An 18,171-nucleotide genomic window follows, 5' to 3' on the forward strand; every position below is an offset into this window, starting at 1 on the left:
TCGTCATATATGAAAGTTTACTTTGACAGGCTTTTCAGTTGAGGCTGTTGTGGTCAAGATCAAGCAACACACAAAGATTGTGTTTGTTTGACAATGGATATTTGGTTGCTGAGATTTTGCATTTGATAGATACATATTTGGCTGCTATAAATTATTTTAACATTTTTGATCTTGTTTATATATTTTATATTGACTGCTTAGGTGATTCCTTACAATGAACAGATTTCTCCAACTGAAATTCGCGGTGCGCTTGGATCTATTAATCAACTTTTTATATGTATTGGGATTCTTGCAGCATTAGTAGCCGGTTTGCCTCTTGCAGGAAATCCTATATGGTATTGTTCTATTTATTTTTCTTCTGAAAACAAATATCAAATAGAAATAGTAACATATATATGATTGTTAACCTTGAAATTTTGTTGGCAGACAATGTTTAGAATTTTGGTTATGCATGACTTAACAGCAGCAAATCAAGGTTCTTCTGAACCTGAAGCAAAATGGTTTGATCTTTTTAGTAGCCGGTATCGGAAAGGTATTCAATAATTTGTGATTAATCCCAAATTCCATTAACCAGGAGAAATAAAAATCTAGTGTAACTAAGCACAAGTTTGGTGCTCCCTTTTCAAAATATAAGATTGCTTTCAATATTTAGTTTACTCTGAAATTAATTGATGCTTTGTGAATTGGTGTTGCAGTTGTCAGTGTTGGAGCAGCACTTTTCTTGTTCCAGCAGTTTGCCACATCAATGGAAGATTTGGAACCCTTACGACTGTTCCAATACACCATATGGTTAGTCTTATGAGATCTCTTCTTACAAGCTTTTATAGTGTGCGATCAATTAGTCTTTTCACAATTCCATCACTAGATTGTTAAGAGATTTGGAACCCTTTCTTTTTATCTTTTCGTCAACCTTCCTTCCTTTCTTGTTGAATAAGAGGAGATAGATTGATGTAGTTTTTTTTATTTAGCAGATATGAATACTTTTCAAATGGTTTTGAATATCTTAAGAGATGGTTAAGTTCGAGTTAGCCATAGATACTGTCATTTTAAATTTGCTTGATCTGGTAAATTTTGTGGTTGAATGTATATTAAAGAGAGATTTGAGATGACAAAATTCTAATACGTTCTTTTCAGCTGGAAGGCAAAATTCTAATAAGTTCTTTTCCTTCTCTTCTCTTTTGGCCTCAGATCTTTTCTTGTTTTTACCGAGACTTCCTCCTTGTCATGGTTTTGGAGATTGCAGGAGGTGTCATGGATGAACTTGCAAGCCCTATAAGTCCAGTTTTAGAAGAGAGATAAATTGAAATCCTTTAAAAATATTTGAGGTAAAATTAAAACTTAGTTTTTCTCTCTCTTGATTAGTGACTACTGTAATACTATAGGGTAATTTCTGACTATCTAGATTGCATTTGCACCCCTGTAGTGGAGACACTTCTCCCATTTGTATTACCATGTTACAGTTATGAACATAACTTTTCTTGTTAATGATTTGGTTTGAAATCTATAGTTTTGTACGGAATTAGTCATGTTTTTTGGTTCAGGGTTTCTTTAATAATTGAAAATTACAGATCAGATAGTTTTTGCATTATATTCTTGATTATTTAGAGTTCACGTATGACTTTCTCCAATCATATGATATCTAAATATTTCTTTGCTTTTGCATTGATGCATTTATTCTTATAGAGCTGCTCATGTTTATTCGGAAGCTCGGAGGGTGCATGCTTTCAATGACGTTATGTCATCAAATCTAAGGTGAGATCGAATCCTTGTTCTTTTATTAGTGTTTTATTTTCTGTGCTCTTCATTTTCTATTTGAGTGAACATTTTTATTTTACTGTATTAATAGTACATGAATAGTTGACTCAAGCTTCTTGTACAGTCTAAACCCCAAGTAGTATTATATATATATATACTTGATTTTCTGTTTGATTTCTCAAGCTTTCTGTTTCATATGCTGATTCCTTTCATGATTTGTAAATGTTGGACACTAGATTTCTCAACCAAGTAAATGTGCAATGCAGGTTTAGTCACACAAAATTCTAAATCAACTGGATATGGGTCGCGGGGTCAGTGTGGGTGGTGGTCAACTGGATATATTCTAAGATCTATATATGATCTTGCTTGCTTAGAGGATGAAGTTGATTTCCTCACAGCTCAATCAGAGCAAGACTGACTGAAAAGGAATAATGTCAAATTCTGGCATGTTTTTCGATCAAAGGAAATCAAATTGGCTTTCCTTGTTGGAGGAGGACTTCTGGTAATAATGCTTGTTTCCTTTTCTTTTATTCTTTAATCTTCTTTTAAAGTTTTTTTACAAGATAACACATGTTTTGGTTTGCGGCTTTGAGTAATAAGCTAAAAGAAAATAAAGCTAGTGTTGCCTAGAATGGAAAGTGAAGCTTCAAAATAATTTATCAATTTTGTATTTGGTTTTGCCATCTTTTGCAGGTAAAAAAGTTCACAAATGTTTCCGAAACAATTATGTATAATCTAAGGGAAGAAAGTTTAAGAGGGCTAGAGGAAAGAAGAATAGCAAAGGACTTAGGATTTAAGTTGTATTGTTTCTATATTTTTCTTCCGTTTTTAGTTTTAGAATTTGAACTCGAGATTTATTTTGTATTGGAGTATTAGTTTTTTAATGTATAAAACAATTATAGCAAAAATTATATATGTCACTAATTATTATTTGATTTGTCTTGTAATAAAAATTGCATATTATATTTATAAGTTTGATAATAAAAAAGAACTGAAAAATTTATATTTTGTATTGATGAAAGTAAAAATTAGAAAAAGGATTTTTTTTAAATTTTATAAGGCTATTGCCACGCTTTTAAAGCGTGGCCGTATCTCTGGTTATGGCCACGCTTAAAAGCGTGGCCATATCTCGCAATCGCCACGCTTCAAAAGCGTGGCCATATCTCTCTCTATCGTCATGCTTTGAAAGCGTGGCCATATCTCTCTATTGCCACGCTTCAAAAGCGTGGCCATATCTCTTACATACGGCCACGCTTTAAAGGGTGGCCATTTGTAAAAAGCGTGGCAAAAGAAAAAGCGTGGCGATAGGTCACCAAAAGCGTGGCAATAGAGCAACCGCCACGCTTACATACGCCACTCTTTCAAAAGCGTGGCGGTAGCTTAAAAAGCGTGGCAAAAAGCTATCGCCACGCTTTTTTCAGTTTTTCGCCACGCTTTAAAAGCGTGGCAACAGAGCTGTTTTCTTGTAGTGTATAAATACTTAAAGTTTAAGTAATTTTATTATAATTAGATATTTTGTAAATTGAAATTAAAGTTTCGGTGATAGAAAAATAATAAAAAGTTATATCATTTAATTTGAATAATTAGTATTGAGTTTAAACTATATTTTATAAAAATGTGATTAATATGGTTATTTTATAATTTATATTAGAAATAATTAATTCAACTTAGCAATATGTTTGATAAATAATGTTCTTGAATATTTTTAAGAGAGTATATTTGGTTTTAAAATTACTCTGCCTTCCAATTTTATCAAAATATCTATTCATATATATCCATATTCTTTTATAAAATCTTAATTTCTAACCCTAAATCCCAAAATCCCTGAATTCATTCAGAAATCCTAATTTCCCCAATTCACAAACCCTAACCCCTTACCCCCTTTCTCCCAAAATGCAGACACACACACACAGAGGAGAGGAGAGCGTTTGAGAGAGATGAGAGGAAGAGAAGGGGCTACACCACATCATCGTCCAGCCGCCGTCCATCCCACCATCACCGGCGTCTCACTGCTGTCGTTGTGGAGACCGAACGTCTTCGAGTTTCCTGCTGCCACCTTGGAGCCCATCGTCATCAAGAGCGTCAGGAGAAAGAGAGAGGGATGAACTCGTGAGGGAGAGAGAGGAGGTTGCCCCGTGCAGCCATAGAGCCCGTCACACGTGTCACCACTGTTGGAAACAGAACCATGAAGAGGAGAGAAAGAACGACGTTGGGAGGAAACTGTGAGCTGTAAGCTGCTGACCGAGAAGAAGCTTTGTCTTCGTCGCCGCATTGGAGTCATCGCTGCCAATGCCGCGCACCGCCGTCAGTGCTGCCGTTGAAGGGAGCTCACCGTCATAGTTCAATCATTATTGAGCTTGAAGGGAAGCGCCACTGATATACCCGACAGTAGCTTCCCCTGCATTCCCAATTCCATTCTTGAAACTGTAACACTCTTGCTCGTGCTCTGCTTCCTGATTTTATTTCTCTACTATATTTTCATTCTGAATAAATAGTGTATGTTCTTGTTTTGTATTGTTGTCGCCATCGTCAATCTGGATCCTAGTCGTCCCCGTCGTTCATGCCCCTTTGCTGCACCTGTTTTTCTACTACTATTATTTGGAATACCGGCGTTGATGCTATTATGAATCTGTTAGAGTTGCTATTGGTGAGTCTGATGATACTTTAAGTCTGGATTGATCTTTTCCTTGATCATTGTCTATTTACACATTTTATTATCACTACCATGCTTGTTCTGAGTTGATGCTGGTATATGTCTTGTCTTGAATTGCCAGGGTTGTTTCTGCCCTTGATTACATTAGATTCAAAATTCTTGTCCTACTGCAACCATCATCATTGCTGCAAAATTAAAGCTGTTGCTGCTATTAGAGCTGTGGTTGATGCTGTTATCCTCGCGTTAGAACCTAGAGGGTTACTGCATTTCCAATTTTTTGTGGTTAATGTGACATCGAGGTAGGGGGTTTAAAACGATTTCAATTTAAGAATGCCTACAAGGTTTATTGAATAACTGTAAATATATTTAATACCTGTGAGTAATTGATTGACTATGTGAATATTGAATTGTGGCTGAAATTGTGATTGGAATGGTTGAGATTGTGATTTGGAATTGTTGATTAGTGATATTGATTGATTATGTGAATTGGGAATTGTTTGATGACTAATTGTTGAGAATTCCTGAATTTTAATGGGTTATGTTGGATTTGTTGCCGTTGAGCTGTTATTTGGTATATTGTAATGTTAATGAACTTGGTTGGTGGTTGATTTGGAATTGGTTTTGAGGGGTATTGAAGGGTTGGATTTTGAATACTAAATGGTTTGCTGAAAATCAGGTTCTCTTGAAATAAAACGGCAACTTTGAAAGTGAATCAGTGACTCTATAGTAACTGAAATGATAAGATTTTAAATGATAAGTAAATTATATTAAGTGTAATTGTGAAAATTCCATTTTGAAGGTTTCGTATCAACTAGAGAATTAGTTGTGATTTTTCAAAGTTGAATTCTAAAATCTGATTTTCTGCATAATTTCTAAACTAAGTCAGCAACTTTGAGAAGGTATAACTAATTATGTAATGATCGGAATTATATGAGACCAAGTCTGGGATAAACTTGGGAATATGAGGAACTAAACTAGAAAATTTGGGACCTTCTTGATAAATATACAATTTATGGCGTATTTTTAAAGTTAGGTTGTTAAATCTGTCCTGCAGTAGAAAAGGTTAAACAGGGCAGCAACTAGTTTATCTTGCTGCGACTTATATGAGTTGAGTTTTGGAGCGAAACCAATTTTGTTATAAAATTTGATTAACTTGATTTATTTTTCTAAAACTCCAGAATTTTAGGAGTTGAGGATTGGGAGTTGTGAATTTTTGAATATTGGTGGTCAAAGCTGAAAAGAAACAGATTTCAGCAAGCTATGTATCAACTTCCAATGCTTGTAACTCTTAGAATTAAATAGAAATTAGGTTGCAACCAAGACACAATTGTTTCTGGATGAGCTAGGAGTTTCTAAACCAAAATTTAGCTTAATTGGAGTTTTGTAATAAAAGTTATTCAAATTGGAAAATACCAAGCTTGTTGGTTTCTAAAACAAATTCTGACTCATTTTTACTTAACTTCCAGGTTATGTAACTTCTTCATTTAAAATGGTATTAACTCAGAACCAATTGAGAAAGGAACCTAGATGAGTGAAGTTTAACTATATTAATTTTTAAAGTCATTCGATTTAACTTGGATTTTATATTGAATTTTGAATATCACATGTTGCTCCAGTTTTTCTGGTTTTACGCACTGCAGAGCAGTCACGATTTTTCCTCTATTCCTAAGGCTAGAGAAACTAGAAAATTATGATCTTTAGTTTGTTAGAAAGCTTATTTCAAGATGAACACCTGGACATAAAGTTTGCACAATTCCAAGTTTATTTGCTATATTAAAAACAGAAAGGAAGATAGAGTGTTGAGGATGTCCTAGTGACAGTTATGAGTTTATAAAACTAAAGATGAACCTTAGTATTATATGGCTGATTCAATGTTGAATTTTGCTTGATTCTGAATTGATGTGATGCTGGAAAGGTTGAAAAGAGTAAAGTAAATTGTTTGGTTTGAACCCGTAAGGGTGGTTAAGTCCTATTTTTAGAAGAGATTATGTCCGAGTTCTTATAAAAGTATAATGACTTATTCAAAATAAATATTTAAGGCTTGATTATTGATAATAACTTCAATGATTCTTTTAAGAAAAGATTATTTAGTTTATGAGGTTGTTGTCAAGGGCGTGGGTCTTGTCCCGCTTGCGTATCTGCAATTATGAAAGAAAAAGAGAAGAATAAAGTACTTATTGTATGATTTTCTATTGCTGGAGGCAACCCAAGAGATATTTGTTTATTTGTTTGTTGCTTGAAGCAACCCAAGAGATGTTTGTTTGTCTCTTGAAGCAACCTAAGAGATGTTTGTTTATTTGTTGTCCTGAGGCAACCCAAGAGTAATTTTCCGTTCCTAAGATTATATGTTTCCTACGAGTAGAAAGAAGAGGCTGTCTCAATAGAGCTGCTAATAATTATATGCGCATTTATTTGAACGAAAAATTGTATCCAGGAAATCGTGAACTCGTGACCGGATAAATATTGGGAATGCAGGTGCTAACCGACACATGAGCTCATGGCCTACACTAGGACTAGACATTCATCATATGTATATATGTGACATTGTTTGGGTGTGTATATTATAATTGGTTTGCCTAAATGAATAATTCTGTTAGCTGCTAATTGCTATACTTGATATACTTGCTCTTGATTGTGTTTGAACCTCATTACTTGTGTTTTTAACTGATTGGCTGAATTGTGGTGAATTGGGTGTTGATTGAATTGCTTGGACTGGAGGCCGTGATTGGTTTGTGTTTGAAGTTTAGTAAAATATGAAAGATTAAGCCGGTTCAGCATAGACTTAATGAACCTATGCTCGAAACAAATTAGTCATTCATACAGTCTAGGAAACTTTTAAGAGTTTTATAAAGAAAGTATGGATTTAGAATTTTGAATAACTAACTAATGCTTTTAAAGAAGGTTGGTTTTCTTTTAGATGTCTCTGAACAAAATTAACTATTTGCACTTTATTCTTTACTTTCACGGTATTCTCGACCTCTACTCAGAACATGTGGTTTGGTTCTCACCCCCAAATATTCCACCCTTTCAGTGACACAGGTTTGAAGATGCAATATGAAGCTGCAAGCGATTAGTAGGCCTTATTTACAGTTTTAATTGCTTTCATAGAGTTCCCTCACTGTTGTCCCTTGAGATTTTATTTTACATAGAGGGGTAGGTTTAGTATATTGTATTTGAGTTTTATTTGGTTTCTTTTGTATTAAGAGTTATTATTAATAATATTTATGTGATTATTATTTGTTGGAAATCTTTGAAACATGACTTTACTGAATAAAAACAAAAATTTTATGGCATTTCCTTAAAACTGAAACGCGAACTTGATACAAAGGCTCGATAATTAAGTAGTTAATACTAGAAAAGGTTACGTAATGTTCTTTCTAGTAGAAATACCCTGACTTAAGCAAGGTATTTTGCTGGAAGGGATGTTACACCTGCTGCTCCTGATTTCTCACATACTGCTCTTGTTGAGCCCTCAAGTATTGCTGGGACATTTCTGCAATGGCATTTTGGATTTGGCTTAAGCCCATTGCACCAGAAGCTTGTCCCTCTTCTGTTTGTGGTCTCTTTCTTCTCCCTTGAGTTCTTCTCTCCTCTTGGGTGTCAGTGACACCATCCATCCTTTGCTTAGTGATTCCTCTGTCTCCCTTTACCCGATCTGTATCTGCATCCTCAAAGATTATCCCTGCTCTGTTGCACAGCCTCAATAGAGTGCTTGGGTGACCAAGCCTACTTGATTTGTCGCTGTCCTTAGCCATCTCTTGGATGATGTCTGCTATGATTTGTGGGATATTAATTTCTCCTCCTTTGAGTATGCAATATGTCAAAATTGCTCTCTTTATTGTGACCTCTGATGTATTTCCAGTGGGGAGTATGGATCTTCTCACTATCTCATACCAACCTTTGGCCTCAGGTGTGAGATCAATCCTCTTTAAGTAGCTTGGGTCCCCATTTGAATCCCTTTCCCAGTCTTTGCCTTCCAGGCATAAACCATTTAATAGCTCATCAGGGTCATTCTCACCCTTCATTCTTTCATCAAAGCTAGGTTCTCCATAGGGTATCACTCTTATCTGCAAGACCCTCATGATGGATGATGGGCTGAAATCCACATCAACCCCCCTAACATAGCTCTTGTAGGGAGGGCTAGTTTTGCTTAGCCTTACAGCATTTGCATAGAACTCTCTTATCATGGTTGCACTTATGTCAGTGAGAGGTTCACACAGGAGTTCCCATCTTTTCTGTTCAACTATCCTTCTCATGATGGGGTACTCTCCTTCCTTCAATCGGAAACCAATCTCTGGAATAACTTCGTTTACTTCCATCAATCTATGGTATCGTGACTCATGAAATTGAGACTTAAATATTTTGTCCATCATAGGTTGGTGGTTCAGCTTCAACCGGTTGCTTTCCTTTCCTTCTTTTGGAGCTTGATGAGGCCATTTGAGTTGGGAAGGAGAAAGGACAATGAGGTCTTGGTTAGAGCACGATTTAGGATGGAAGGAAGGGGGTTTAGGTACTGTCCTTAGTTGGAAGGAGAAAGGTACAAAGTGTATGGAGGAGTTATATGAACAAGGCAAAGATGTGTGGCTCAGGAGGTGTTGCTGGCCAATTTATAGCAAGGATATGGCTTGTGGAAGTAAGCTAAGGACAATGGTGGTTCAGTCACTTTCAAATGAAGGGTGAGGATTGATGAAGAATTGATGAAAGTGTTGTTGAGAGAGTGGGAATGAATGGTGTGCATGTAGAGATGCATGAGGACAAAGATCACCTCTTCATTGGGCACAAAGCTCGGTCTCCAAGATACTGATTCTTACAGATTTGTGCTTCTCAACCATGGACATGTGACTTACTTTTTCTCCTTGGGACAACCGTACATGGCATGGTGTTGTCCTTTCTTCAGTCTTCTCTTCTTCATGCTTATCCACCTAAATTAATATAATCAAAAAAAGAATGAGTTCAAAGAGGTGGCAGTTTGAAATAGAAATTACAACTTAATAACTAGTTATATGAAATTGGAAATCTAAGCCATATGTTCCTTCTTCATGAATAGCTAACCGTGTCACAAGGAATTGAACAAAACATTGGTAAACACCAAACTTGTTTTGTGCCAAATGATTCTTGTGAAACCAAATTGATTTTCTGCTATGGTTGGTATATTTATTACAAGGGACATTTTATTTTCTACCTTAGCAAAGTAAATTCACAAGATTGATGCAAGATATGATTTATCTTTTCATAAATTTGACTCTTTGAGCAAAAAGTGACTTTCTTGAGCATCTTAGCATATGTAGAACACCAAACTTAATGTTTGGCTATATACTCCAGTAAAATGAATGAGTATATATACTAAAATGGGTATATGATCATAAAAGCCATCTTAGAGTGCCTTTAGGCACACCAAACTTAAGAATCAGTCATATGCTTCAAAACAGTGTATGCAGTTGTCAAATTTTGTCCATGAGAGTTCAAATTTATGCCAGAAAAACCATTAATTATTGAAATTAAAATATCAGCAAGAACATTAAATCATGGGCTGCCTCCCATGGAGCGCTATTTTATTGTCACTAGCTTGACATTGGTCCTTTGTTAGGGTACCTGATGATTATGGTGCCTCAGTTTGTCCCCTCTCACTGTGAGCCTTCTTCCTGTACGTTGATGATCAATCTCCATATGCTCCAGTGAGAGTATCTTATTGACAGTGTAGTAATCATCAGTCTGTGAATCTATCTCTAACTACTACTAGATCAATCTTACTATATCCCCTTTTGAGAATCCTTCAGTTGGTATTCTTTTGTTTCTCCACCTTTTTGGAACCTTTTTCTTGCTCTTTTTTTCTTTCTTCGGTGGCCCTTCTTTCTTGGAAGCAGGCTTTATGTCTGGGACTTTCTTCCTAATGATCAAATCTTCAATCTCTTCCTGCTTTCTCTTCTTAGCCTTCACATGTTCCTTACACTCTTTTTCTTCTTCACTGTCTATCTTTTGCTTCACAGGTGAGCTGATGAGTGCTTCCTTGGCTTTTTCCTTCCAATTCAAATTTTCCTTTTCAACTCTCATGCAGCTATTCTCTTCAACAGTATGCTGCATTTTCGTAAAGACATTCAAAATGATCTTCTCATCATGTGCTCTCAAAGTCATTTCCCCCTTTTCTACATCAATGATGGCCCTTGCTGTAGCTAGGAAAGGCCTACCTAATATGATGGAGTCACCTCCCTCTTCATCTAAATCTAAAATTACAAAGTCCGCTGGGAAAATGAATTTATCCACCTTGACCAAGAGATTCTCGACCACTCCATTAGGGGTTACCATGGATCTGTCAGCAAGTTGCAAGGTCATCCTTATAGGTTTCACTTCTTCTATGGATAACTTTATCATCATAGATAAGGGCATTAAGTTGATACTTGATCCTAAATCATATAATGCCTTATCAATGAATATGTTACCAATGGTGCTAGGCAGAAAGAAACTCCTAGGATCCTTGAGTTTGGAAGTAGAGGAGTGTAAGGCTTCACTTCTTTCCTCTGTTCTTGTAGTGGCTCTATCATGACTTGTTTTACCTTCTATGAAGTTTGAGACTCTTCATCCTTCTTTTTGAGCTCTTCCTGGTCCTTTTCTTTAATTGTTACCTCTTCCTTGCTGTTAGCCGTATTCTCCTCTGTTGGTTTCTTGGTAGCTTCTTTGTTATTCTCCAATGTCTTTCCACTCCTCAGTTGAATGGCTTTACATTCTTCTTTGGGGTTGGAAATGGTGTCACTTGGCAGTGCATTGGTTTGCCTCTCAGCTGCTATTTGCTTGGATAATTGTCCAATTTGTCTTTCCAGGTTCCTTAGTGAAGCTTCATGGTTCTTGTTGCCCAATTCATGATGCTTTATCATTTTCTCTATCACCATCTCCAAGTTGGAGATTCTTTGGGATTCTTGGGGTGGTTGTGGTTGAGTGTGGGATGTAGATAGGGAATAAAAGTTATTTTGGTTAGTTGATGGGTTATTGGGTGGATAGAAGTTAGATTGAGGTAGATTGTTTTGTGGTTTTCTGTATGGATTTTGGTTAGTGTTTTGATGGTTTTGGTGGTTTGTGTTGCAGAAGTTGTTTTGGTTTGAGTTTCTTTGCTAAGGTTGCTGGTTCTGGTTCTCTCCCTATTTCAGATTGAGGTGGTTTCTCCAAGATGAGTTGTAAGTGTCTCCATAGAAATCATTTGGTCCAGAACCTTGATTGTGCATGTACTGCACTTGTTCAGGTTGCTGCTCTTCATAGCTTTCCTCCTGCTGTCCCCACACCACTGGTGGTTGATTAGTTATGCTCACTGCTGCAAGTTGTAATCCATCCATCCTCTTTGACATCGTTTTAATTTGCTGTTGAAGCTACTGGTGCATGAGTTTATTCTAAGCTAATATTGTATCAACTCCTTCAAGTTCAAATACTCCTTTCTTTGGAGCTGCTTGTCTTTCAGAGGAGTAGAAGTACTCATTGTTGGCCACCATGTCCATAAGATCATGTGCCTTTTAAGCAGTTTCATCATTTGCAGAGATCCTCCTGATGAATAGTCCAAAGCTTTCCTGGAAGGCAAGGACAAGCCTTCATAGAAATTCTGTAACTCCACCCATTCACTGAACATTCCTTCTGGACACCTTCTGATCAAAGCTTTATACCTCTCCCAGGCTTCATACAATGATTCTCCTTCTAGCTGTCTGAAGGTTTGCACATCAGTTTTTAGCTTAATGACTCTTTGGGGTGGATAGAATTTGGCTAGAAATTTGCTAACCAAATCATCCCAATTGGTGATGCTTTCTTTAGGGAAGGTCTCTAACCAATGTGTGGCTTTGTCTCTCAGTGAAAATGGGAATAACAAGAGTTTATAGATGTCAGGGTGGACTCCATTGGTTTTGACAGTGTCACAAATTCTCAAAAATACAGAGAGGTGTTGGTTTGGATCTTCAGCAGCACTTCCTCCATATTGACAATTATTCTGAAGCAGGGTAATCAATCGAGGCTTGAGTTCGAAGTTATTGGCATGGACATTGGGTGTTAGGATACTACTCCCACAATTCCTTGGGTTGGGGATAGTTTAGGAAGCTAAAACTCTTCTCTGAGGTTGGCCATTGTTGTTGGCCACATCCTCAGGTGGATTTGGAATGTTATCCTCCATCTCTTGATCTTCTTCTTCTGATTCTCCTTCTCCAATAACTCCCTTTCCTCTTGCTTCTCTTCTTTTTCTCAAAAGTGTTCTCTCTAATTCAGAATCAAAAGAGGTGGATGCACCTTTTCTTCCTCCTGGCATACAACACAAACAACACCAGAAAAAAACTAAAATAAAACACTCTACTGATAGAGTGTGGTTAAGGTTAGTTGAAACAAAATCTCAAATAATTAAAATGCTTAGCAAAAACAAAGAAAAAGTGCTTAATCTAGATTATCACCTTACTTAATCATTGTCAATCTAAATCAATCCCCGGAAACGGTGCCAAAAACTTGATGAGGGCAAAACGATTCCACACAAACTCACCGGCAAGTGTAGCGGGTCGCATCAAGTAGTAATAACTCACAAGAGTGAGGTCGATCCCACAGGGATTGATGGATTGAGCAACTTTAGTATGGTGATGGATTTAGTTAAGCGAATATTTGATGATATGGGTAAAATTTGATTAACAGAAGAAAAATTGCAAGGAAAGTAAAGTGTAGAAGTGAAATTGGCCGAATCTTAAAGTGCAGAAGAAGTAGATTGCAGAAACTTAAAATGCAAGAAATTAAAAGAGCTGAAACTTAAATTGCAAAAAAGGTAAATAACTGAAATGTAAAGTGCAAGGAATTTAAATTGCTGAATCTAAATTGACAGGAAAAAGTAAATTGCATGAAGAGTAAAGGGATTTGGGTGCTGGGATTCAAAATAGAGCTGGAAAATATAAATTACAGTAAACTAAAGAACTCTTAGATGAAGAAACTTAGAAAATTAGATCGATTCAGTACCAAAACAGAAATAGAGAAGTGAAGAAGAATGAAAACATAATGAAAACATAGATCCACTTTAAAATCCTAAAAGAGAAATTGACAATTGCAGTAGATTAACAAAATAGAAAGAAAATTCAAATCTCAATTGCTCTCTTGACAAAAACAGAAAAGAAGAAATTGCAGAAGAAAGAAAATCCTAAGATAAGATCTCAAATACTTAGAACTATGAAAGGAAAAGTAAAAGATGACTCTCGGATGAAGAAATTCAGCAGAATTTCTTAATCCAAGTTCAAGGCTCGAGAACAGAAAATAAAAGTTGTAGAAGAAAGAAAACCAAAACAGAAAGAAAAATTCAGTTCTGATCTCAATTCTAAAATTCTAAAATCAAAACTAAAAGAGAGAGCCCCAATGAAATCAAATTTCTAGCTATTTATACACTTTCCAATTATGGCTTCCAGTACTTGGAGTGGGCTTGTTGGCCTTTGAAGAAGTGGATCAAAATGTCACTTGGTTTGCTGCTTCCAGTGGAGCGTTGCGTTCTCTATGTGAGCGCAGCGTTCATTCATCCACGTGTACGCGTCCCTGACGCGTGCGCGTCCTTTTTCGCTTTTTGCTCATCGATGCATACGCGTCATGTACGTGTATGCGTCATTATCAATCCTCACCTCCCAAAGCTCGCGCCCTATGATCACGCGTACGCGTACTTAGTAGCGTTAACTTAGTGAGCGCTACGTCGGCTTAATGAGTGCTGCCCACGCGTGCGCGTCCTCTGTGCGTGCGCGTGGGTAGCAAAAATCCAATTCAGGTTTCAGCGCCAGCCTCGCGTGCACGTGCTTTGTCTCAGATGCACCATCGACACGTACGCGTCATGCATGCGTGCGCATCGATTTCAGAACTTTGCCTCCAAATTTCAATCTCCCCGAAAACGCCGAGTAATTTAACGTAGCGCTCTCTTTGAAATCGAGCGCCAAACACACCCATGTGTACGCGTCATGCACGCGTACACATGGATCTTCGAATTTCGCCCCTGACGCGTGAGCGTCCCGTACGCGTATGCGTCACAAGTGAGCGTGGCGTTCATTATTTGAACGCAACGCTATACTATATTGCTTCTTCTTTTCTTCATTTTCTCACCTAAAATCAACCAAACAGCTAATCAAAGTCTCACCAAAATCACAAGAATTTGTATCAATCATAATAATCATTTAATTCTTGCATAAATCTCATGATTTTGTATAAAATAAATTATGCTTGGTTGAATCAAAACAATCATGAAATTCCACTCCAACCACTTACTTATTGTGCAAGAAAGTGCATAAAACCTAATGAAACGAATGAAAAATGCTTGTGAAACTAGCATAAAATGACTTGTCATCAACTGATGCATACGCGTGACAAGGAATTTTGCCAAACGATGCACAAGCGTGACCTACGCCTACGCGTAACATGCGCCACGTGCAGAAAATGCAAAAATCACTGGGAGCGATTTCTGGGCTCTTTTTTGGCCCAATTCCAAGCCTGAGAACACAGAATAGAAGCTGCAGAGTGGGGGAATCAAGGATCATCAAATCATTAACATATTAGTTAGGTTTAGATGTAGTTTTCTAGAGAGAGAGGCTCTCTCCTCTCTCTTAGGTTTTAGGATTAGCTTTTCTTAAATCCAGATTTCTATCTTGCTTTAATTTAGTTTCTCTTCTACTTTTATTTGTCTTAGCATTCTAGTTTATCTATTTCCCCTATTGATTACTTTATGTTGCTATTTCGTTTATGAATTCTCATGTTTTAATTTGATTTTCTATTTAATGCAATTTGAAGTATTTCAGATTTATGATTGCTTTCTTCAATTTATGTTGTTGATGCTTTTAATTTAATTTAGATTTCTCTTCTTTTGGCTTTGGTTTTGTAGTTGGAGACTCTTGAGTTATCAAACTCCCTTGTTGATTAATAATTGGAATTTTTGGTTGATTTGGATCCCTCTAAAGCTAGTCTTTCCTTAGGAGTTGACTAGGACTTGAGGAATCAAATTGATTCATTCACTTGACTTTCCTCCATAGTTAGAGGTCAACTAAGTGGTAACAACTGACCATCCTATTCATAATTGATAAGGATAACTATGATAGGACTTCTAATTCTCATACCTTGCCAAGAGTTTTCTTAGTTATTAATTTTATTTCTTGCAATTTACTTTTCTTGTTCCTTATTCAAAACCCCAAAAAGATACTTTTCTCATAACCAATAATAACTACACCTCCCTGCAATTCTTTGAGAGACGACCCGAGGTTTGAATACTTCAGTTAATAATTTTATTGGGTTTGCTTTAGTGACAAACAAGTTTTTGTATGAAAGGATTATTGTTGGTTTAGAAACTATACTTGCAACGAGAATTTATTTGTGAAATTCTAAACTGTCAAAAATTCGTTCATCAAGCTTTTAGTTTAGTTTTCTCTATGTTTTTCATCATCTCTATTAGGGTTTATATTAGGGTTTTATACTCAAGTGTCATTTCCATTTTTGATCTTGGATTTTGCTAGTTTTCATTGTAAGTATTCTCTTGTTATTACTCTTTATAGTTACATTGTTCTTATTCTTTCTTCTAATTCACGTTATAGTTCAATTTTACTTCTCTCTTGCAATTTCAATTTCTTGTTGATGAATTTGATGTTTGATGTTTGTTTTATGCTTTCTTGTGTTATTCTTGTTGATTGAGATCAATTGTTGCTTTTTATTTCAAGTCTTTTCTCATTTTTCCCATGTTTAAGGTGTTTGCCCACCAAGTGTTTGACAAAATGTCAAACATGGTTTTAGGCTAAATTTTTGGCTCTTGGCTTAGGTAAAGTGAGCAATTGGGTTCCTAGAGTTGGAATGTCCAACATTTAGTGTCAATTCTTGGATTGTTAATTGTTCTTGTTCCCACTAACACTAATTTGTTGCTAAGACAATTAGCAAGCAATTTAGGATTTGTGGGTTAAGGACACTTATGCTCATTTAACTTACTTTCCAATGTGAGGGTTGATCAAGTGAGACTAATCCATCATAATTGTCATAGTTGTGGTTCCAACAAGGAAAGGACCCTTAGCTCACTCCAAGCCAAGACTCTTTTTATGCTTTCAATCTTTTATACACTTCCATGTTAATCTCTTTTATACTTTACTTGTTTATATTACATAGTCGGTTCTTTAATTTCTTCATTAGTTCAATCATTACAATTTTGCATGTTCTTTTATTGCTTTATATGTTCATTTCTTCATTGACAACCCCTTGATCACTACAACCGGAATTGTACACTCATTGTCCTCAAGTGTTCCTTGGGAGATGACCCGGGAGTCAAATACTCTCGGTTTTGAATTGGTTTTGAATTGTGACACATCTTTTTAATTTTGAATTTGATTGTGAGAGTTTTTGTTGGTTTGGACTATGCTACCAGCGGATTGATTCTTGTTTTGATTGATTCCGAACCGACATAAACCCTCACCGACATCAAATTTTGGCGCCGTTGCCGGGGAGTTCACTTTAAGTGCATTGAGTACTATAATTTTGGTTGTTGTAAATATGTGAATAGTGTGAATACTTGATTTTGGTTTGCTACCTGGCACTAATTATAGGTACTACTTTCCTCTTTAGTTAGTCTTAGTAGTTGTTGATTGTTAAGTTAGTTCTTGTTTACTTGCCTATTTTGTTTTGCTTTTCATAATTGCATGCTTTCATTGCCTCCTCAGTTGAATGACACGGTCGCTTTCAGACCCGAGCTTGGCCACTTTTGATCCAGAAATTGAAAAAACTTTAACTCGTATAAGGCAAGCTCGGCCCCGGCTAGCTTTCGTGAATAGTGAATCGGGCTCCCTTGAGGAGCACTCCAATTCACTATCACCATCAACCCATGACCATCATTCTCTAATCAATGAGGAGACCATATATTCATATGTGGGGAGTACTGAATTCTCTATGAGTGACTTAGGTAACACCGTCATGGTGGACCCACCTCGAATGATCACTTTGAAGGAGGCCGGAGCTCTTGATCTTATCTTGCAACCGCTTCAAATTTTGTATCCAGCTTTGGACCCGAATTTTAAGCTCAAGTCCGGCACTATAAACTTGCTCCCCAAATACAATGGACTACCTGGGGAAGATCCTCTGAAGCATCTGAAGGATTTCCAAGTTGCATACGCAACTGCAAGAAGACATGGGGCGGATGAATCCGCAGTGTTGGTCTTCGCTTTCCCGTTCTCTTTAGAGGGAAAATCGAATGAGTGATTTTATACACAACTGGGTGAAGTTAGATACAATTGGGACTTGCTGCGGAAAGAATTTTTGGAAAAGTTCTACCCTCCTTAGAAAACAGACAAGCTGCGAAGAGAGATCTCTTGCATTATGCAACGAGACGAGGAGACTTTGTATAAATATTGGGAGAGATTCAAGAAGTTGCTGGAAGCTTGCCCTCACCACCGGATTGATGAGTTGGTCCTTATCAGTTATTTTTGTCAAGCAATGCACCACCAAGACAAGCTTCTCCTAGATGCTGCGAGTGGAGGATCATTGACCAAAAACAAGACCGCCGCAGAAGCGTGGGAAGTTATATCAGACCTAGCGGACTCAACTCAACACTCAAGGGCAAGGAGTCCACAACCAAAAGCTTTGAGAGAAGTTTCTCCCTTTGGAGATGCTATTTTGACAAAGACCCTCGGTGAGATGACAATTTTGTTGAGGCAAATCACCCAAGGGCAACACATTCCACAAGCTTTGATAAATGCCCCACCTCAACCTCCAAGGATCGAAGGACCATCAAGGATATGTGGTATTTGTGCTTGTAATACTCATTACACCAA

General features: G+C 36.8%; 1 non-coding gene across 1 annotated transcript; it reads right to left on the bottom strand.

The window, feature by feature from the left end:
* Positions 1-17,689: 17,689 nt before the first annotated feature.
* Positions 17,690-17,796, bottom strand: LOC112768554 (small nucleolar RNA R71). Its single transcript, XR_003185967.1, has one exon. It is a non-coding gene; the product is annotated as a small nucleolar RNA R71 (small nucleolar RNA).
* Positions 17,797-18,171: the final 375 nt, after the last annotated feature.

This window comes from Arachis hypogaea, chromosome 17 (assembly GCF_003086295.3).
Source record: "Arachis hypogaea cultivar Tifrunner chromosome 17, arahy.Tifrunner.gnm2.J5K5, whole genome shotgun sequence".
NCBI classification, from domain to species: Eukaryota; Viridiplantae; Streptophyta; class Magnoliopsida; order Fabales; family Fabaceae; genus Arachis; species Arachis hypogaea.